The sequence below is a fragment of the Urocitellus parryii genome, chromosome 14 (genome assembly GCF_045843805.1).
Source record: "Urocitellus parryii isolate mUroPar1 chromosome 14, mUroPar1.hap1, whole genome shotgun sequence".
Lineage (NCBI taxonomy): Eukaryota > Metazoa > Chordata > Mammalia > Rodentia > Sciuridae > Urocitellus > Urocitellus parryii.
In genome coordinates, this window is record NC_135544.1 from 53892427 (window position 1) to 53915326 (window position 22900).

A 22900-nucleotide genomic window follows, 5' to 3' on the forward strand; every position below is an offset into this window, starting at 1 on the left:
AAACCAGAGCCTGTGTTCTAGGGCACTGTGTGCTATAAAGTGAGATAATGTTACAGCAGTGTCCAGCACAGGGTCAGGTCCCTGATACCTGAACAGTTTTTAGTGACCCTTTCCTTTCATTGTCTCATTCACCAACTTCTATCTCAAAATACTGGGACAAGACTAAATGTCAATCCATGAGAACCCTGAATCAAATGGTTGCAAGAAGAAAAATGACTTCGGAATCCTTATGGAAATTCTGTTAGAATCCACTCACAGCTGTTTCGGTCTCACATCTGTCAGTTAGGGAAACAAAGTCCCAGAGAGAACAGGTAGTCTGCCCAGCTCCATGCAGCTTGCTTGGTAGTAAAAAGCAAAACAAAACAAAACAAACAAACAAAACGTAGCATGTCAATATTCTTGCAATGAAGGAAAGTGGAGGCAAAGGGAGAATTACAAGATGGACCGTCTCTGAGATTTGAAAATAAACTAATGTACATGTGGCCAAACTGCAGAAAGTGCCCAGTGAGTCATTCATGAAAGCAGCCTCAATAAGAGATGAAACAAACCAAAAACCACAGTTGGAAAGACAGCTTCCTCCAGCAGGTTAACCAAGATGGTGGATGTTTGGATTCCAGATGCCCTGCCAATCACATTTCTGTTCTAGGCCACATTGCCAAAGCAGAGCCCATCCATGAATTGCTATGGAATCTCAGAAATATTCAAGATCTGAACATCAGCAACTTTTGAAACCCAATGAGAAATGAATGTATAAGAAATATTCTTGCTTAACATAGGCTTGTTCCAATCAACCCTCTAAGTGAAATGGAAACCTCTTGGATGTCATTGAAGCCCTGAAATCCATAGTACATCAAACACACACACATACCTTTTATTTGAGATGAATAGGAAAGGTTATGGTCTAAGGGTGGCAGTAGAATGTAGAGGCCAAACAGAGGTCCGTCACAAAACATCCTTCCACTTTTTCAAAATTTTTATTTTATTTACTTGTTTTTTATGTGGTGCTGAGAATCGAACCCAGTGCCTCACACATGTTAGGCAAACACTCTACCACTGAGCCACAACCCCAGCCCTATCTTTCCACTTTATTTTTTAAAGAGAGAGTGAGAGAGGAGAGAGAGAGAGAGAGAGAGAGAGAGAGAGAGAGAGAGAGAGAGAGAGAGAGAGAGAGAGAGAGAGAGAGAGAGAGAGAGAGAGAGAGAGAATTTTAATATTTATTTTTTAGTTCTCGGCAGACACAACATCTTTGTTGGTATGTGGTGCTGAGGATCGAACCCGGGCCGCACGCATGCCAGGCGAGCGCGCTACCGCTTGAACCACATCCCCAGCCCTCTTTCCACTTTTATAACAAGCAAAACAAGCCAAGGGCTTCAACCAATAAGAATTTTGTATACGATTTTAATAAAAACATGATCATTTAGAGAAAAGCAAATGAACTACTAATGCCTACATAAATTGAAAAATAAAAGACCAAGCAGAGTAACTAAGTCCAAGACTCAGTGCTGAATTTTTGCCACTCTTGTCTCTCCTTACTAAGTCTTCCATGTTTTTAATTCTTATGACTCCAAGGTACTCAGGTAAGGCCTGTCTCTTCCACCTGGTACAAATAGATTTCCAGCAGATAACATTAGCGTCAAGCATCTTATGGAAAATATTCTGCCCTCTCCTGTTATCTTTGAAGAGGAAACTAAGAACCTGAAAGATAAGTGACTTGTGTAAGATCACACAGGTAATAGCAGAGCTACACTGGAGCTACACATGAGGTTTCTTTCTCTCCCAGCCTTACGTATTTACCCTAGCTGTTATTCTGTTCTTTCCTGAACGTGTGTACTCCTCTCTTTATCGCTCTTTCTTTCTCTCTCCCTACCTCCCCTAACATTCAGAAAGATATAATTCCATTGGACAGATTCCCAATTGACAGCTTGAGCTGGTCAGCCCTGGTAATTCATGTATCTACAACACTGCAAATGTACAAACCAGAAACGTGGTGACGGGCCCCAGATTTTAATTATATCTTATTTCACAGCTGCAGTCAATTCCTGCTACAGCTTAATAACCAGGTTGCACGAGCCGTGAACACTTTTTTGTTGTTAATTTTGCTCAGGAAAATTGAGTTTTTACTACCATTTTGGCAGAAATGCTTATCATAACAATTATGATAAAGTGATGAGGATTGGAAACATCTGCAGGAATGAACTTGGAGACAGAAGGATGTCAGTGAGTCTGGTTGTGCAGAAAAATGTGCTGCAGGAAATATGGGGCATGGTTCTGTTCACCTACTGAGAATAGTGAACAGAGGGCTCAGGCCTGTCACCAACCTCCTGCCAGGATACCCAAAGAAGACCATGAGCCCTCAATGGTGTGGACAGACAGCATCATGGTACCTGCCCTCTGCTATGGCTGTGAGGGATATTTGAAATGAGGAGGCAAAATATTGCCCTGGTTTAGGTCAGAGAATAGAAGAAAGAACCGGAAAACATCACATTGTAAAAAGAGGAAAGGCAGATCAGGGGAGAGAGGAGAGACATCTCCAAACTCATACAACTGGTGAATATCTGAGCTTTCTGGCTCATGGGTTGGAGTCTTCCTCCTATGCCTAACACAAGCCCAGCCAAGGCTCTAGGAAAGAAATGCATGGAGTAATCTCAGATCCCAGGAGATGATCCCAAATGATCCCTCTGAAAGATCAGAACCAGGATACAGGGGAAAATCTCAAGATCCTTGTCCCCATTCACGATATTGTCAAACCCCAATGTTTCCTACACAGCTTCTTCTCAAAGCAAGCCCTGAGCAATCTGTGTATTTCACTGCTGATGCTGTTGAAGAGATTCTTGAGAAGGGAACCCTCTTTTCTCCACTTGGAAAGCATCCACAGGCTCTCAGTAGAATTATGTAGTGCTACAGCCTTCACGTTTAAGACTGAACTGCCAGATTTCCTCAATTATTAGACACCACCAATTGGTAAGATGGTACCATCAATTTAGTTAGAGCTTTTGACGGAAGACAATGAGCACTGCACTAAATGAGAACATCCATCATGGGCCACAGCCCTATTTCAGGGATGTGAAGATGAGAAAAAAATATTCACCAATAGAACCAAGAACCAAGGCTGCACAGTACACAGAGGTCCCTGGTCTCAGGACGGAACAGAGTACCAGGAGATGAGGTGGAGATAAAAGGAAACACGGGCTCCAGGGAGACTAGGACAATGATCCAGATAAGAGATATTTGTGGGAGTTTGTTTAGACATGAACAGGAGAAATAAATGGGCGTATTCATTTTCTATTGCTGCTTTATAAATATCTGCAAACTTAGGGTTTAATACAACACCCATTTAATATCTCACAGTTCTAGAAGTCAGAATCTAGGCAGGATTTGGCAGGGATCAGGGTATCACAAGGCTAAAGTCAAGGTGTTGTCCAGGGCCAGGATCTCATCCGAGGCAGCTTCTTCTCTGCTCTAGGCTCCTTGGATGGATGCCAGAGTTCATTTCCTGGCTTCTGTACAAGTCAGGGAGGCTACATCTTCAAGGCCAGCAAGAGAGGTGCCATTCTAGGCTGTTACGACAGTGTTATATAAACTGGTAATCACAGTAATGGCTGTCAATCTCATCATAACACCGTTCCCAACCACCCTCAAGGGGAGGAGATCGTGCTGAGCTTGTGCACCAGGGAGCAAGCACTTTGGGAGCCAGCTCATGGCTCTGCTTCCTACAGGGGAAGAGTTCTAAGGCATGAACAACAAGCGAGATTTGGCTGGCTGAGTGGGACGCAGGCAATACTGGCCCTCAAAATTAGAATAGCTCATGTTTTAAAGTAATTTCACACAGGTGAGTTCTTTTGATTGTTGAAGCTCTTTTATGAAACAGGTAGAACAGATACTGTGAGTTCCATTTCACAGGTGGGAAAATGCAAGTCCAGAGAAGGTAACATAGTGAATGACAGGACTTCACCCAGGATCATTGCTGCTGGTTTCACTGAGACACCCATGAAGACTGCTCTCACCTTTGGGCAACCCCAGCCCAAGCTTAGAAGTAGGCTGGACCACAGACGCCTGAGCCTCTGGAGCCCAGGAGAGGGGCTGGGACTCCTCCAAAGCACCTTGGCTCTAGTTTCCTCGCTGCTGTCGTGTGCGTCATGCTGGACGCCACTGCTCCCTTCCTACATTAGAAATCTCTGGCTTGATGACACAGAGCAAAAGCTTATCTCCCAGTGCCAGCTTCAGCCAGCAAGTGCAAAGAGCGTGACTTGACTCAAAAGATGTTATGACAATAATCATGAGACCACAACCCTAGTATCCTCTTGATAGAGCCACTGTTACCATTTCCAATAGAGTATCTTTGGAGGTTTAACCAATGATTTATGGACCACTAACTTCCTTATGCTTCCTGGGATGTGCAGAGTGGTGGTCTAGAGGACAGAAATCACCTGAGACAAAAATTAGGAATTCATACCTGCACACACATAGAAACACACACACACACACGCACACACGCACGCACGCACGCCCCTGCCTAGTGGCTGACAAACAGAGTCATGAGTGGCTGGAGTCAGCTTGCCCTCATGTGACCATCTCAGCTCCAAACCTCGATGACTTTATCAACTCCTTAAATGTGCAACCCTTAAATGAACCTGTCATGAAGGGGGTTTAAACCACATTAACAGCAAAGTCTCTGTGGTGGGGATCCGAACACATCATTAAAGACATGGAGGATGAGAGGGTAAAGATGAAAGGATTCCCCTCTTTGGCTTCCTGCTACTCTGGACTGGGAAATGAGCCGAAGACATTTTGTTTTCCTGGGTCTAAGTTTGCTCATCTTTAAAGCAGGAGGGTGAGATGGAGTGGGGGGAGACAGCTGACCAAGGAGAGTTTGGGAGTTGGACTGACTTATTCCACTTTGCATGTGGTAGACCCTGCAAGACTTCAAGAAAACTACTCAGTCTCTCAGAACCTCAGTTTCTTCAGCTGTAAGTTATGTGAAAATGCTTAAATTCTAAGATTGTGACAAGTGTGTGTGTGTGTGTGTGTGTGTGTGTGTGTGTGTGTGACAGCCAACTCAGTGTATGCCTATGGCAGTCACACAATGCATGTTAGTTTTTCCTTTCCACCTTCAGGGTCCTTCCTAACTCATTCCTCCTCCACCTTTTTTGAAAGATGCTATCATCATTAGTCTTTCAACAGTGAAGTCATTTGAAGTGTTAAAGCGTCATGAAAAACTTTGCCTTAGCATTTCTGACAGCCTGTATGTGGCACCTGACATTCTCCCACTTCCCACCCCCTCCCTGGAAATTACCTAAGAAGAAAGTACAAATGCATATGTACTTATTTGTCAGCATCCAGATCAGAAGATCCTTCTGGGAAGTCCTTTCACTTTCTGGTGAAGACTTCAGACATCCCCTCCCACCGGTGTCACGCATCAAGCAGGAGTAAACAGCCTGCTGTCATGCAAAATCAAGGCAAGGCTTCTGCTGCAAGGATGAGCATTTAGCCACTTAAATACACACTGGCTATTGAGGACGATCTGCTCTGAGCCGTGTTGGCAAGGCAGAGTCAAACCCCCCCTCCCAGCCTGATGGCAGGAATAGAGAAGAATAGATACATATGTGGTCAAGGGTGCCGAAGAGGGGCTAGGTGAAACAAAACCAGAGTTGGCGTGCCTTATGAGCTCTTGACTGCCTGCCAGCAGAAGAACTGAGATGGCCCTTGGGATGACATCAGGGCTTTGCAGAGCACTTTCCAAGGACCTGTGTGCTCCTGGCACACTCTCCCCACTCTCAAACTCCCCCAACACTCAAATGATAAAGGGTCCTTATTACAGTAGGACTTCTCCTTTCCTGTTTCTTCATTCTAAAGATCTATGCACAGTTTATTTACCCAGAATAACTACCCCAAGTGAGAAAGCTGCTTACTAGAACCAGACACTGTGAAACTGGTGAACCAAATTCCTCAGGCTCAAAATACAGCCACTGTCACCTTTCTTGTTATGTAAACCTTCTGAGAAGAGGTTTGTTCCTTGGGTTTAAAGAGTGAAAAAACATAAATTAGTGGCTATCAGCACCATCTTAACATGGTTTGTTTTTCTGCCTGTGTCCCACAGTGTTAGGTAGCCAAGAGCAGGACCTGTCTTTCCAGGATAGCACAAAGCACACTCTATGTCCAGTGGCTGTGCCTGGAAACTGGTCTGGAGCAAGAAAGCAAATATCTGCAAAGAAAATGCCAGGGTTAACATTTTCTAGGGATAGGAGCATGGCTGAAAATCCAGTATCCATTTCTACAGCACTGCTGGTCATAGTCCCAAAATACAGTCCCAAACACCACAATCCTGAATACCAGAATCCCTTAAGTCCAGAATCCATGCCCATTTCACCAAGATGGCACTGAAAGCTAAGAAAAAAGTTCCTGCCCCTCTCAAAGAGAAAGCCAAAACGAAAGCTTCGAAGGCCAAGAAGGCATGTTGAACAGCATCCATAGCCCCACAAAAAAGAAGATCCACACGCTACCTACCTTCCAGCACCCCAAGACATTGCAGCTCCAGAGGCAGCCCAAGTATACTCAGAAGAGCACCCCCAGGAGAAACAGCTGGCCACTATACAGTCATCAGCTCCCCCTGACCACTGGGTGGACCATGAAGAAGACTGAAGACAACAGCACACTAATGTTCATTGTGAATGTCAAGGCCGGCAAACACCATATCAAACAGGCTGTAAAGAAGCTCTGTGCCCTGCATGTGGCCAAGGTCAACACCCTGATCAGGCCTGATGGAGAGAAGAAGGCATATGTTCAACTGGTCCCTGACTGTGATGCTTTGGACGTCACCAACAACACTGGGATCATCTAAACAGAGTCCAGCTGGCTGATAATAGACATTGTTTTACATCATAATAAAAAAATGATCAAAATGTCTGAAGTTTAAACTACCTAGGATCAAAATCCTGAAAGATTGAAATCCTAATGTTCAAATCCTGAAATCCCCAATTCTACAAGCAGCAATGCCCTGGGGTGGGGGCAGGAGGCTGATGGGTGGGGCAGAAAGCTGACCCTGGGAAAGGTGTTTGGTACATTTTCAGTGGTAGACAAGATGGCCACATCGTATCAGATAAAATAAGCGCTCAGAAACCTGGAAAAGTATTCCTTTGGGTGTGTCTGTGAGGGTGTTTCCAGAGGGATCCATGTGTGTAAGTCTGAGTGGACCAGGTGTAAATTTTGTAAAGACTTCTAGAGAGACTGACTTGCTTTATGCTTTCTTTGAAATTTTAACAGCATTGATTCTGTGTGCATGTCTGTGTATATAAAAACACCAAAATGTCCTCAATAAATGAAGGTGTGTCCCCTTGGTACATCTGCATTTATGAACGCTAAATGTCTCAGGATCTCAGCAATTTATGTGACTGATACAGTGGAGACCCATCAAAGTTTGGGGGCTGGTTTCTTCAGGGCTCAGGTTGTCTATCATGGTATTTTATTATTATTTTTTAAATTTTTATTTTTTAGTTGTAGTTGGATACAATATCTTTAATGAATTAATTTATTTTTATGTGGTGCTGAGGATCCAGGGCCTCGCCCTGCTAGGTGAGCACTCTACTGCTGAGCCACAACCCCAGCCCACATCATGGTATTTTAGATGACCGGTTATAAAGCTGGGTGCACACAATTACCAACCATAATGATGTACATTTATACATTTCAATTTTTAACCTATTTTTTAGGGATAGAATTCATCTGCTCATAGCTATTAAACCTGTGTGAATATTGGTAGTGTACGTGTTCATGCTTGCAAAAACATGTAGAATGTTATTGCCTATTTTGTTGCATAAAGTGGCCTGGGAAGTGTTGTCATGTTTTTATATGCTTGACAAGTAAATCCCCTCTTTAAAGGTAAATAAATGCCTTTTAAATAATTTTGAATTATTTTTCCTAGAATTAAATTTTTAGACATTTTGATCTTTCAGGATTTTAGACTTTAGGGATTTTTGCTCTTTGAAGATTTCAACATTTGGGATTATGGTGTTTAGAATGGCATCGTGAGGATTATACCCCAGGGCTGTTCTACATAAGACAAGTGGAACTATATCCCATAGGCACTGGGAAGGTGAGAAATGCTGAAAGAGCAGATCCTAGTACCGGGAAAGCAGATCACTGGTTCCTGGTGCATCCTGGGGCAGCTTGCCTGGGTGCTGTCCCAGGTGCTGAACTCTTTTCTGTAGTTTTTTATCTTGACTATTTAACCCCCCTTTTCTCTCTCCCTTTATAGTAATGATTGCACAGTAATTGTTAACATTTAATGGCCACTCACAACATGAATGATCTTGTGTACTGCTCAGTCAAGTTGCTAACCAAAGAATAAATACACTAAATCTAAAACCTCTAGTCCGTGTGCTTTACGGACCACATATCAGCCTTGTCAGGGCCTGTGTTCAGTAATTCTTTATTTCTTTCCTCCTTTTACCCACCTTTCCATTCATGCATTTAGTATTTATTAAGCAAAATGTACAGGAAGGCGTGGATGGAACCTACTTCTGGCTCTGCAACTGAGTCACGAAAGAGTGGAAAACCATTTGGGGACTTACTTTCTTCCATACATTCAAAAGGATGTGGAATGTAAATGAAGGTCCAGACCACAGGGGAATAAAAGTTTACACAAAATTCCAAAGAAGAAAAATCATGATAGAAAGATTTAAAATGCAGCTACATAAAAGAAACATCTGCATTTAAAAAAAATGAGTAAAGCTAAATAATGAGGACAAATGGAGAAATATCATTGGATCACATATATAAAATATATATAAACAGTACAATAGAAAAGACGATAAAATTCACAAGGGACATTTTCCAGCAAACATAACACAACAACTCGCAAATAAGGGAATATATGCTCACTTCCCTTAAAGTGTGAGAAGTATATGTTTAAATTACACTGGCATGCCCTTTTTACCTACCAGGTTGGTCAAAATCCAGAAGTTCTGTAAAGTGTTAAGGATCAAAAAGCTGCAGGGAAACAAATACTCTCATCCAATGTAAGAGGGGAGTAAATTACAACCTCTACAGAGGGTACCTGGATGATATCTACCCACTTTACCAATGCATAGTCTTTGGCCCCAAAACCCAAGTCTAATCTCACACACATTTGAAATAATATATGCATATAAGTATTCAATGCAACATTTTTACTGGTAGAAAAATAGTGGGAATAAAATAAATGTCTATCGATGGGGATCTAATAAATGACAATATCTGTATGCAATAGAAAGTTATGCTGGTATAAAAATTTTAAAAAGAATCTCTTTATATAATAATTATGTAATGATGTCTGAAACATATTTAAATTGAAATAATAATAGCCCAGAAATAAAGCTTAAAAGGTCAAAACATAATTTATGTGTATTTGCGTATATCTTACCACAAAGATAAAAAGTTGTTAACACTGGTTTGCTCTTGGGATGAAAACTGGGGAGGTGGAGAAAAACTTCCCCTGTGAACTTCTAAGATTTTGACATTTAAGCCATGTAAAGGTATTGCCTATTTTTAAATTTTTTATATCAAAGTCATTCTAGGGAGAAAGGTGATTGTCATTCCTTATGATTTCAGTATTGATCTCTCCCTCCTCTAACTCTTCTTGCTTTTAGCATTTGCACTACACATGTATTGCTTTAATGATAAGCTTTTCTACTAAGAGCCATAACATTCTACTTAAACTTATATAATATCAATAATTGGTGCTGTGAAATTCAGGGCTTTTATGTTCCCGTGTTTTTCATATGAGGATATCTTATCCTCTCTTTGGGTTTTTTTTTTTTAAGCTTCCTCTCTCAATAGCATATGTAAAAAGGAAAGAAATGTTACAACAGCCATTGAGTACATTCTCTGTGCCCAGGGCTGTTATGATGTCTAATTTAATCTCATAGCAATTCTAGAGTTGAACAGTGTTCCTCTCCTGATTATACAGGTGATAAACTAGGGCCATAGAGAGGATAAATGACTCTCCAATAACTCAGCTAACAAGAGGCAGAGCTCAGATCCCAGTGCCTGTCTCTGGGTCTGCTCAGTGCTGCCTCCTGGTGCAATAGAAGAATGATGGTTCTTGTGAGTTTGATCAGTCTTGGATTCTTTTCCTGAACTATCAATGCTTGGATTTCATGTTTGTGGGACCAGGCTTCATGCCTGTTTTGGAGGAAGGGCTAGGAATGCACTTTGCCTCTCTCTGTTTGGTGATCATGTTCTGTAGTACTGGTTTCCCCTATTTTGTGTCCCAGTTCCTAGATGACTACTGGACTCTGAGTTGTGCTAATGGTGTTTTCTGAATCAAAGAGATAGGAATAATATTTCTATGGCAAGAGAAACATCCCAGAGAAAGCATGCCAAAAAGTCATCGGAAGATGTGCTGCAGTCGAGTCTCCTGGGACAGAAAGGGCAAGTTTGTTATGCTCGGAGATGACCGTTCCCTCCCCCCCCCCCCGCCCCCGATTTGTGAGCTGAAAGGATCCCTTAAAAGCCTCTGTCACGACTGACTTTATAGTTTCATCCAGGTTGGGCACGAGCCAGTTCATTAAGCCAAAGGCGGAGGCTCATTGTGCCAGCTAAAATTGTACGGCTTCCATCTAGAAATGGGCAGAAGTCAAGTAATGTTTGAAATATAAATCCACTCCAGCCCACTGCTCCAACAAAGAAGGTAAACGGGGGACAGAGGGCACCTACAGAGCACCCGTAATTTCACATAATTGGCCAAAGGACTTCATTGTTTCATGATGCAAATGAAAGATCATTAATGGGCAGTAAAAGGGGACGGACGGTGGGGGGAATGTGGAACGGAAGACAGCCTAATGCTTTCAGGGGAGATTGGCACATCGGCCCTCTGCTGTAATATGCAGTTGGCTAATTTCACTGAGGTATTGAACAAATGATGGATGGGGATAGTTAACGGGCACCATGACAGCAATAATGAAGATACTCCCTGCCAGCAGAAGACCTCTGCTCCTGCTTCCCATTTAAATGACTTCTCATACCACTGAATACATGCTTGTCAAGAGTACCTGTTACCTATTCCCTGATGGCTCGGGATGAGATGCTCTCACGGCAAAGGACCGTCTGGCTATCTACCACCCATCTCCGCATGCCCCCCCCTTCTCCTCGGTTAATGTGATTTACCTAGGAAAGTGCAAAGCTGGGAAATTGAGCTACAAGGAAAATTGAACTTAAGAGCAGTGCTGCAATTTCTACCCAGTTTGAGGCTTTTCATTGCTTCTAAGTGGCTGGCAGTCTTCAATGTTTTAGGGGCACCGCAATGTCAGGACAGACAGCCTTTTTATTTAATTGACTGTCATTACGGCGCTGTGTTTATGCCTCGGGAAGGTCAGATAAGACGTATAAGGGATCTGTACAGTTGCCCTCAGGCAATAACCAAGGGAAATAAGAGACTGGCAATGTCATGGTCCCGGGATGGAGGAGAGGGCACAGTAGTGCTGGGATTTGCAGGCCTCAGAGACTAATTAGTGAAGAGGTACATAGTTTTCTTAATGACTTGAAAGCCAAGAAGACTTCATGAAATTTACACATACCATGACCTTGGAATCAGTTTGATCATCATTCAATTTGATACCATCTCTATTAGACTGAGATAATAGTAGTGAACTTCATTACCATTCCCATTTGGTCATCTCTTTCAAATATGCAATAGCCCCATGGTTTGACCTAAGTAGTAGTTATGAAAATGTATACATATAGATGCATGCGTATACAAATCTGTACTTGAAAATTTCCAGAGCACAAAATTATACGGAATACAGAATCCATATGTCATATAAAGAAAGCTGGAAGTGGAAGTTTGCTGATGACAAGAAGATTGAAGGTACATGATAGACCTTTATAAGCATAAGTAGCTAAAAAGGGCTTGAAAATGAAAGGAAAGAAATGACCAAATGGATTAATAATGATACGGCCTTTCATTTGGGAAGTAAGAGGGGCACTGTTGATATAAATCTGAGTGAAAATAGATTGTGAGGTCAACATTCAGGTTTTAGGAGATGCTAAGACGTGGAACAGAGAACACTAAAAGTTAGGAGAAGGAGGGAGGAGGAAGAGGAAGAGGAGAAAGAGGAGAGGGAGAGGGAGGAGAAGAAGGAGAGGCAGAAGGAGAAGAAGGAGAGGGAGAGGGAAGAGGAGAAGAGGAGGGAGAAGGAGAAGGGGAAGAAGAATCCTAAATTCTGTTCTCCGATCCCCTGCCCGATCAAAGGATAAGCACATCAACAAACCCCCCTGTTGATGGAGGGTCTGCAAAGAGCCTTGGTTTTGAGTCATTACTTGGAAACCCAAGAACACCTGGGAGGCAGGTGTTAGTGTCTCTACTTGCACTGAATCTCACTTTAGGAAGGCAAAGTGACTAAGCTAATGTCACACGACTAGTGGATGCTTGAGCTTGGACTTGAGTCCAGCTGTGTCTGTCTCCAAAGTGCTCCCACACTTTGTCACACTGCTACACACAAAGCAAGGCCTACATGTCTCAGAAGGCTCAGAGGCCTCACTCTAAGTGGATTCAAGGACCTGGATAAAACAGCTCATGTGCTAGGCAAAAGACTCATGGGAGGCTCCCCTCTCTGGAGCATCATGCCTTTGAGCCAGGGTTTACATTCTGAGACAGTATTCTCTCTCTCTCTCTCTCTCTCTCTCTCTCTCTCTCTCTCTCTCTCTCTGTCTCTCTCATATCATTTTCTGTTGTTATAAAAAATAATTATTAGCATTGAGTTGTTGAGTTTAAAACAGAGATAAAATATACTTGATGAAAATAACACAAAGGAGAAAATGAAGAAGTACATGTGAACAAGTTACATTTTACCAGAATTCAGTCAGCATTAACCTAAAGTAGACTACATGATTTTAAAATGCATACTAAAGTTTCTAGAACAACACCCAAGAAAATACCTTTAAAATGGTTTTTGAATAGTTTTTAAAAATCAACAAAGGTTGTAAATGATGTACTGTGTGTGTGTGTGAGTGTGTGTGTGTGTGTGTGTGTGCACGTGCGTGGATATAGATAGATAGATATTACACAAATTTTACATGAATATTACACAAAAGGGAATGGAGAAGAAAAAGGAAAAAAGATGTAATATATAAAAAGAAATAGCAGATTGGCAGATGTAAGTTGAACCATACCAGTAATTACATTAAATAAGAATAAATACTAAAGGAAAAAGATTTGAAAGTCATGATAAAAAGGAAGGTATAATGATATTCTGAATATCAGAGAAATACTTTATATCAAAATACACAAATGCATTAAAAATAAAATAATGTGGGCTGGGGTGGTGGCTCACCTAAGCAGAGCGCTCAGTTAGCATGCATGAGGCACTGGGTTCAATCCTCACCACCACATAAATATAAAATAAAGATATTGTATCCACCTAAAACTAAAAAATAAATATTTTTTAAAAATTAAAAATTAAATAATGTAAGGGCTGGGGATTTGGCTCGGTTTGGTAGAGTATTTGCCTTGCATACACAAGGCTCTGGGTTCAATCTCTGGCACCACAAAAAGATAATAAAATAATAAAATAAAATAATGTAGAAAGATGGACCATGCACATGGGAGCAGTCTTCACCTGTTGAATTTAATAGCCAACTCACTCAGGTGGATGCTGGTGGATTCTATTGTCTTGTTTTGTTATTTGTTGAGTATGGACAACTCTTTTTTTATCTTTGCATTATCATAGTATTTTAAGAGGTTATATATATATATATAGTATACACACACACACACACACACACACACACACCTTTAATTCTGAATTGGAGTTTTTGTTTGTTCTTGGTTTGGTTCCATTTATGGTCTCCCCCCCTGATTTTTATTGGTGCAATATAGTTTTACACACTGATAGGATTTGTTGTTGCCCATTCAAACAAGCATCCAATATAACAATATAGTTTGGCCACTATCACTCCCCAGCACTTCCCCTCTCCCTCCCCTCCTCCCCGCTTGGTCCCTTTCCTCTATTGATCTTCCTAAGATTTCATGAGCTCTGCCCCTTTCTTTCCCTTTTCCTCTCTAATTTCTGCATATGAGAGAAAACATGGGACCCTTGACCCCTGAGTTGGCTTCTTTCACTAAACATAATGGATAGACCATAGACTCTTTCTACATCCCTTTCCCTGTCCTCTCTACTAGGTCCCTTGCAGCTCAATACATTTCCTCACAGTGTGAGAACTTGGGCATAGACTAGGTTTGAAAAGAAGAATGATTAGGCAAGGATGGGACATGGGATGGGATGGTGGTCACTTCCAGTTGCCCTTGACCTCAAGAGTAGAAACAATTGACTCTATCATCCTGCAGCCATTTCCTCCCTTAATCTGGGAGCCTCCATAGAGGGCCTCACAGCAGACCGCTGGGGACATACGTGGAGCCCGAGTTCTTTCCTGTCAAGGGCTCAATCTAGAATCTGATCCCTTTCTTTCTTCGGGTTGCAGGCCCTGCCTCCCGGCCCTTGTCAAAATCACTCCCCAGAGCTCCTCTAGACTCAGCGCTGCCTTGGATCTTCCTTGAAATGTCATGTCCCTGTCTGTCCCACTTGGGACAGATGAGAGAAGGAGAAGAGAAGTAGTTAAGAAGGACCTGCATGTGTACTTGCCATGCAACCTGAGACAAGCCATTTAAAGCCCTCTAAACCTCAGGTCTCTCACAGTACAGTACTCAACTCATGCCCCACAGATTTAAATGCAAAGTTCCTATGTATCACACACATAGAGAGCACTTGATAAAAGGCATCGGGCACTATTAACAATTATCACTGTTATTATTATCCAAAGAAGTCCTGCTAGTCTCCCTCTCTCATTTACTTGCTTGTCTAAAACCTCTCAGTTTCTTAAGGACTCCACTTCCCTCATTCCCACCCCAGGGCACCCCCTCCAGGACTCCTAATCTCTCCTGCCAGGACTGCACATTCCCCCGCCCCACCTCTCCTAGGTACTTATCTCCAACTATTGTCTCCTCTCAATACACACATTAGCATAAATGTTATTATCTCTAAAATCCAATTAATTTCAATTACTGTGGCCCCAGACAGATTGCTAGTGCTCTCAATTCATGGAAGATTCAGAGGAAGTAGTGGTTGCCTCCCACTTCTTCAGTTTTGCCAGGCTGTGAGGACCAGCAGAAGCAGAGGTGGCTGAGCGCAGATAACCACAAACCCACTCACCCCGTCACCCCAACTCTGTCAAGACGCAGGCTTTTTCTGGAATGAAACTGTTCTTGGCCTTGTCTTAACTTTAATTGGTCTTCTCCACTCAGACATGGTTTTGATTGCAAACCCGTAACAAAATGGGCAAGGAAGAGAAAAGAAAATAGGCAGCAAGAATGTACCAGTTAAAGAAGGCACAATGAAGCACTGAAGGTATATTTCTGTGTCCTTAGGATTAGAATTGCAATTTTAGCCAACATGTATAGTATCAATTAATCAAATCCTAATCAGATTTGCCTGGCCTACGTTACGAATCTCTTCAACATTGATCCATTTCACTAATGTCCACTGTGCACCTATCATGAGGCCAGCACTCTTTGGTTCTAGAGCTCGGGACAGAAAAATGTTCCCTATCAAACTTACGTTTAGTGGAAGAGATGATTTTTTTTAATTTTTGTATCATCAATATCTCGGCTTCCTTTCACCCATGTGGATAACTGAGAAAGTACAGTGGAATAACAATTTGGGGTCCTCTTGTCGATTCTATATCCCAAGGTTGTGTAGAGCCTATGGAGCTGAGCGGGGCTCAGGCTGCAAGTGAGCAGCCGTAGTCTACTGGTCTTGGTTAAAGTCGGTCCCTTTGCACATACTGCAGGTGTTGTCACTCAGCCCTGTCTTCCTGGAGATCATTGTCATAAGGCATTACTTGGAAACCTCAAGAGAAGACAGAGAGGCAGGCAAGCCTGGGGCTGATGTCCCCAAGGTCTCCATGCAGCTGACACCAGAGACCACCAGCATTGTTTTCAGGACACACTTCCTGAATCTTCCATTCTCCCTGCCTTAGTTTGAGCTGTTATAACAAATTGCCACAGATCTGGAGAATGGGAAGTCCAAGATCAAGGTGCCTGCAGACCCCGCATCAGGTCTTCCTTATTTGCAGATGGCTGTCTTCTCAGTGTGGCCTTGCTCAGCAGGGTGGGGGGGGGGGGACAAAGAGAGCCCTCCTGACTCCTTTACAAAGGCAGTAGTAATCCCACTAGGAGAGCAGCATTCTCAAGACCTAATCACTTCCCAGAGACCTCATCTCTTAACACCATGACCCTGAGGGTGAGGGCTTATGAATTTGGGGGAAATTCAACAGGCAGTGCTTAACTCTCCCAATTTTTCCTTCAAGATTCATTTTTTTCTTGTTTTCAGGGACCACGTTAGTAACAGTTCCACTGAGTATTTTAAGTGCCGGATCTTACATTACATGCATTTAAGCCTCAAATGAGACATTATTATTCTCATTCTACTGAAGAAGGAAGAGAGACCAGAGGATTGCTATTTCTGAATGACAAAATTTGTACTAAGGGCCCCTCTAGAGCCTTAGCTTTGTACCCCCCTTGGAAACACCAAGAAAGGGGTACACAGAAGGCATATCGGCTAGGGAAGGCCCCAGGTTGGTTTCCTGGGTACCAGCCACAGGGGCTCATGGACCAGCTCTGATCTGAGCTTCTGGATAGGTACAGTCAGCGTTTTGGCCTCTGCTGTCCACGTGCTGTAAGTTTATCAGGAGGTTAACCCCTTGTGAAAGAAACTTGCAAAGAGTGACTGTAAGGACTTCAGACCTTGCCCCAGTGGATGGGGAAGGGATGCAGTCCTGTCAGGTGGGGGCGGGGGCACTGACCTGAAGGGCTGGTGGTCCAGATGCAGTGCCCACAGCTCTCTTGGCTTGAGGGACGGTGTCTGGCATGATGGCAGTGGCGGGAATGACTCTGGACCCTGGGAGCTGGCTGCGATGGGGGAAGACTGTCTAACATGAGCCCACAGCAGGAGCAAGGAGCTCACTCTCCTCTTCTCCACAAATGGTTAGCCGCTGGCAGAGCCCTGTGTAGAGAGGCAGGTGGCCACCCTGGGCCAGCAAGGAAGCACTCGGGATTCTTCCGCACCCCCTCCTTTCCTAGCTGCCCTCTTTAGGTTTTATTGATACTCTTCTGTCCATGTCCCTTCCCAAATCCTTTGGGGTTTTATCCAAGGTCAACCATCTGCCCCCAGTTCCATGGTTCTCTCTGAACTTTTAATATCTAAAACTAACAACATCAAGTTCAGCCCAACTGTTCCACGGTCATCAAGACTGAGGTTTCCCCACCCCCCAGCAGCACTTCCCCAATGCACAGGGCAGGGATCTGACATGGGAAGCATGTGCATCATCATGGAGTGCTGTGACCGTCACTGGGGCCAAGCACTGGGGCCAGGGAGCGCCCCAGCTGGGAGCTGTGCAGTGCCTGACACCTGTACTGGACAGGGAGGCACTGTGCTCCCCCACCTCCTCAGGGACCAGGCCTTCCCAGGCTTTGGGGAATAAGAGCAAACTTTCTAGCCTCCACCTGGGCTAAGATATCTCCAAGGACTTCCCAAATCAGAGGCCCAGCCCCCCAGAGGCTTCCTTTCCAGATTTGGGTAGATGGTAACAAGCAGAGAACAATTCCTCCTTCCCACCTCCTGTGTCTTGCGCTCTCCCCTAGCAGCCAGCTCATCAGCATATAGAGTAATTTTGATAGAACCCCTGTAATGCTTTGTCTCTCAAGAAGGGTTTTAATACCCTTCTGAGTGACATTTAATATGATAACAGTGTGTGAGTTTGACAGGAAGCTGTTTTCCAAGAGTTAAAGTCCTAACAGTCCCACAGATCAGACTGACAATGGCTTTCCTGATCATTATTAAATTCCCTGTGATTAGAAAATGGGCTGGTGCTATTGATTTAAGCTCTCTGAGTTAAGCTAAGCTTTAGAGGCCTTTCACAAGGCACAAAAAGGGCATTTGATATTGTATTTTGTCTTCCCAATTAAAGTCCTCTTCAGAGTACAAACGGCAGACATCCAGGCATGAGGAAAAGGAAGGAAGGAAGGAAGGAAGGAAGGAAGGAAGGAAGGAAGGAAGGAAGGAAGGAAGGAAGGAAGGACGAACTATCCAGAATTTAACACCACGAGGGCAAGCTCCGCCTTCCTGCAGGTGTGCTAGCCCACTGGAGGCTCGGACTCCCATGGATTCCCACTGGCAGGCCTCCCCCTCCAGAAGCTGCCTGGGCCAAGGACACTTTGAATTCAGCTTCAAAGATCCCACAGACAGAGAGGCTACGTGTCCGAGAATTTCTAGTGTAATTTCAACTTCCAGGATTTTGTCCTGTGGTTCCTCAATAATTGTCAAACTGTGTGTACAAATTTGGTGTCGGGAAATTATCACCAAATCTCCCAAGGTTCAAGAGTCCAGGTTACTTCCTTGGGTGAATAAATGGGAACAAGAGGGAGGCAACGATGTTTCTATTGCAATCTAAAGCTCTAGAGAAAACAGGGATCCCCAGAGGAAAATCTGGAGCAATTGCAGGGTATTAAGTGCCTCATCTTTCAGTGGCAGACACTTGAGGTTTTTAGGTACACCTGTGGTGCATATTTGTTGCCCAGACAATAAGCAGTGCTTGGGCCCCTGAGTATTTCTTCCCTTGACTGCCTGTCTCCTCTAATCCCCACCAACCCAGGAGAGCTCTCTGAAGTCTGTCACATTCTCTCCAGCTTCTGGGTCTCAGGGCCCAGTCTTTCCAGGTTATAGCCCCAAGGGATCCGGCATCCACATCAGGAATGTTGTCGTATGCGTCCTGTCGGTGTTTTTCTTTCTTTTGCCTTGATTCACGGGTGGAAATGACATGCATTCAAAATGAAAATGAATTTCCATCAAGCCCTATGGATGCACACTGCGTCCATTTTTATGGCACATCCCATAAAACAGACATCATGGCTCTAACAGTTATCTGTCTATTAGGCTCTTTGGAGAGTCCCAAACACTTGCATATTAATCTGTTTAACAAAAACTTAGAGCTTGCAGAGTATGTGCCTGTGTTGGATGTTGGGTGGGAATAAAGTAGAATACGGCCCTTTCGCTTTTTAAGCAGCTCACAGTGGATGTGAAGAAACATGACAGAGACCTGGGAGAGTGAAACTAACAACGCCCAAGAGATGACGCTGGATCTGTGCCGGGAGCTGTGCCCAGGGCGAGGTGGGGAGGGGGATGCACAGTGAGAAAGATGGTGACAAACTGCCATCACCCTGGGGGCCGGCACTACAGCTCCTTCATCTCCCCATCCCTTATAGGTGCCTGTGCCGCATGGGCTTTGAATGACTGTCTGGTTAGATCATATTAGGGCTGCTACAAATCCAATAACCACTGTTTATTGAGCAAACTAAAGTATGCACGGCTCTGTGCTGGGAGTTTAACCTAGTTATCACATTTAATCCCTGTGACAAGCTGGTGGAGGAGATGCTAGGGTCGCCAATTTATAGAAGAGGAAATTGATCCCAGACGTGTTCCCGGAATTACCCATGATACAGTGAGTGGAGGGTCTAAGATTTATACCTAGGCTTCCTGAATCAAAAGCACATGGTCCTCCACTCCTTCAAGGGCGTAGATTTAGATGGCTTTGTGGGAGACCAGGGAGGAAAGAGTCTAGGAAGGCAGATAGTGTAGACACAGGGCGTGCATCTTGGGGAATAAGCAAGGAAATCAGCAAGACGGAATGCAAGGTTCATTTTAGGAGAAAGGCGGTCAAGGTCTAGTTTATAAGATTATGAAAAGGGAAATGTAAGTAGAAAATAAGTTTGGATTACTGAAAAATAACAATGAAAACTATACTCATACAAACTTACAATGTGCTGGGCATTATTTTAAGGTTTTTACTACTTAGTGATTGCCTTCCTTTTCTTTCTTTCTTTTCTTTTTTTTTTTTTTTATTTTTTTGTTTGGTTTGGTTTGGTTACCAGGGATTGAACCCAGCAGCACTTAACCACTGAGCCACATCACATTCCCAGCCCTTTTTTATGTTTTATTTTGAGACAGGGTCTCCTTGAATTGCTTAGGGCCTCACTAAGTTTCTGAGGCCGGTTTTGAACTCATGATCCTCCAGCCTCTGTCTCCTGAGCCGCTGGGATCACAAGCCTGCATCCACCGCACCTGGCCAGTAATTTACTTCTACAGTCAAAGAAACTTAGGCCCAAAAGTTGGCCCTGAGGAACTTCTCCAAAAATCAAACAGAATAATGTAGGATGATCCTGGCCTGGCATGAAATTGATGCTGTCACTACAAATGCAAGGTCTTCATTTCTCCACTTTCCCTAAATCTAGTCCTTGCTTTGATGCTCTGCAAGAACCTTGAGCATCAGGGGCCTTCAGTGGACACTTTGGTGTTCCTCTCAGATCCCCACATCAGGGCTGCTTTATCCAATCCCTACCTGCTGAGAATATTGATGGTGGACAATTCACAACTAGGACCCTGGCTGGGTGTTGTCCTGAGCCATAGAGACCACCTTGTCCAAGGTTGTACCCCTCTGAAAAAATAACCCATGGCCAATGAGAGACTAATAGGGAAACCCAAAGCATCAACTTTTCTCCAGCTGGGGACAGCCCTGAAAGGCCATCCTAGCACAAAGCTCCCCCTAGAACTGACTGACTCTTCAATGAAAAACCCATTTTAAGCCCATTTCCTCCTTTCCTTCTCCTCTTCTTCCTGTGCCTTCTCCTCCTTTTCGTTTTCCTTTTCTTCTCCTTCTCCTTCCTCTCCTCCCCTGATCCTACCTTCCTCACTTTTTGTACAACCATTTCTACCAAGAGCACTCTCCAATAAACCCCAGATGAAGTTTTCCGGCTCATAGTCTATTTCCAGGAAGCCCAATATAAGCCAATTCTCATCTGTCATGACTCTAGCAAATGGAATATAAAATTGGATTTTTGAGATGGATTACTCCCTGGCCAAATGGCAATGAGGACCTCCTCCCGGAGGTAGAGGTAGTATAACTGGTCTCTGGGACACTATAGCAATGCAATTGCCTGGTTGGAGTAGCATCTCTGGCACAGGAATGGCATAAAGAAAGCAGTAACTAGAAAGATTGTGGAATTGGTGGTTGTTGCTGAGTGCCACAGATTCAATTCTTGAAGAGAGACAATATGGGATTCATGATAATTTGTTAATATTCAAGACAAAACAGGAAAGTCAGAGGATTTCCTCTGTGGCATTTAAGAAAAACCTGAAATTCTTGCAGCAGAGGGCCATGGGTACTGAGGATCAGATTCAGGACTTAATCATGGATAAACCACAGAGCTTCAGAGAAAGTAGTCTTCTTGACTGGCAGGTCTCCTCTGCCAAGGTCAAGACGATCACAGAAGAGTGAGACACTGAGACTTGGGATATGGTTTTCTGGATAAGGATGCAGTTGAAAACTCCAAACTCCCATCTTCCCCCAAACCTTCTGGATCTGCAGAAGTAGCCTGCCCTTCTGACAGAAGACAGTGTCCCTCTGTTCCCCTCTTGAGCATCAGGCAGAGGCCACGAAGAAGTCAGGTACCTTGCAAGATCTTGCTGGCTCCCCTCAGGATCCCTACTCCTATGTCCCATTCTGTTCATCAGACTAAGAGAAAGGGTTGAATATTGACATCACCAACAAGGTCACCAAGGGAAGGGAAGGGCTACATGCAGAAGGAGTAGAGGGTTCTGGCTAAAGTGCACCCGTAGGAGATGAGGGTGTGTGCATTGGGTCGGATCGGGAGGACAGTAGATTAAGGGGGTGGAACAAAGTGGATAAGGGAGGCTGTATCAACATGTGGATGTATGAAAACCCTCTCATGATGTGGAATTTAACACCTTGGCAAGGATCATGGTGAAGTTGCTAATAAACTGCCAGGTTGAATCTCAGAAGCTTGGAAACAGCAACGGCCCCCACTAAATAGACACACCAGCACTCGCCTGGCAGATGGTGGAAGCAAAGCCCAAAGGGCTCAGAGAAGTGCACGTGATGGAAGGGATACAGGCAGAAAACTCGCCTGCTGGCTCTCTTCTATGAAGGCAAAGCAGATACTCCATTACTGAAGTGATAAGGAATGTGCTGGTGAGAGGGACAGCAGTGTCATTAAGACACTCAACGGTGTCCTCCTTTCTTTGGCTAGAGCTGGCAGTAGCAGATGCTATTACAAGACTGGACTCCCTGACAGCAAAGAAAATGCAAAGATCCAGAAAACCAGCTAGATGGTGGTGGATGGAAATGGACTACTGCCAACTTAATCAAAGTGCAGCCCCAAGGGCACCATCGGTGCTAGAGGTGGTACCTTGGTTAGTGCAGATTGACACAGACCCCAGGACACCGTCTGCAGTCAGTACCCTGGCAAATGCATTCTCTTCCATCTCTTTCTCAAGAAGGATCAAAAGCGGAACAGTTTACATGGCACAAGTAACAGACTGCATTTATGGTCTTGCCCCAGGGCTTCTCTCTGTCATCATATAGTTCAAAGGGCCTTGAATTTTCTGCACATTCCATGGATTGTCAAAGGGTAGATTGACCACACAGGGGACGAGATATGAATTCAACCGGAGAAGCAAGAAGCAGCAAATATGTTGGAGGCCTTGGTAAGGCACACACGCTCCAAGGCGTGGAGACAAACTCAGTGAAGATTCGGGGGCTTGTCATGTCAGTGAGATTTTCAGGGTCTAGTGATGGAGCATAACAGAGCATCTCCTCAAATAAATGACATCACATTGCATTTCATAGCTGGCACCATAAGGAGAGGTGCATATGCTCAGTAGACTTTTTTTGGACTCTGGAGGCAGCATATTCCACACTTGGAAAAACTTCTCTAACCCTTTTACCAGGTGACATGACAGGCTGCCAGTTTTAAGTGACGCCTAGAAAGGGCTCTACAGCAGGTCCTGGCTGTGGG

The 22900-nt window shown here is 43.9% G+C and overlaps 1 pseudogene; it reads left to right on the forward strand.

Annotated features, from left to right (window-relative positions):
* The first annotated feature begins 6371 nt into the window (after positions 1–6371).
* Positions 6372–6838, forward strand: LOC113188969 (large ribosomal subunit protein uL23 pseudogene; annotated as a pseudogene).
* Positions 6839–22900: the final 16062 nt, after the last annotated feature.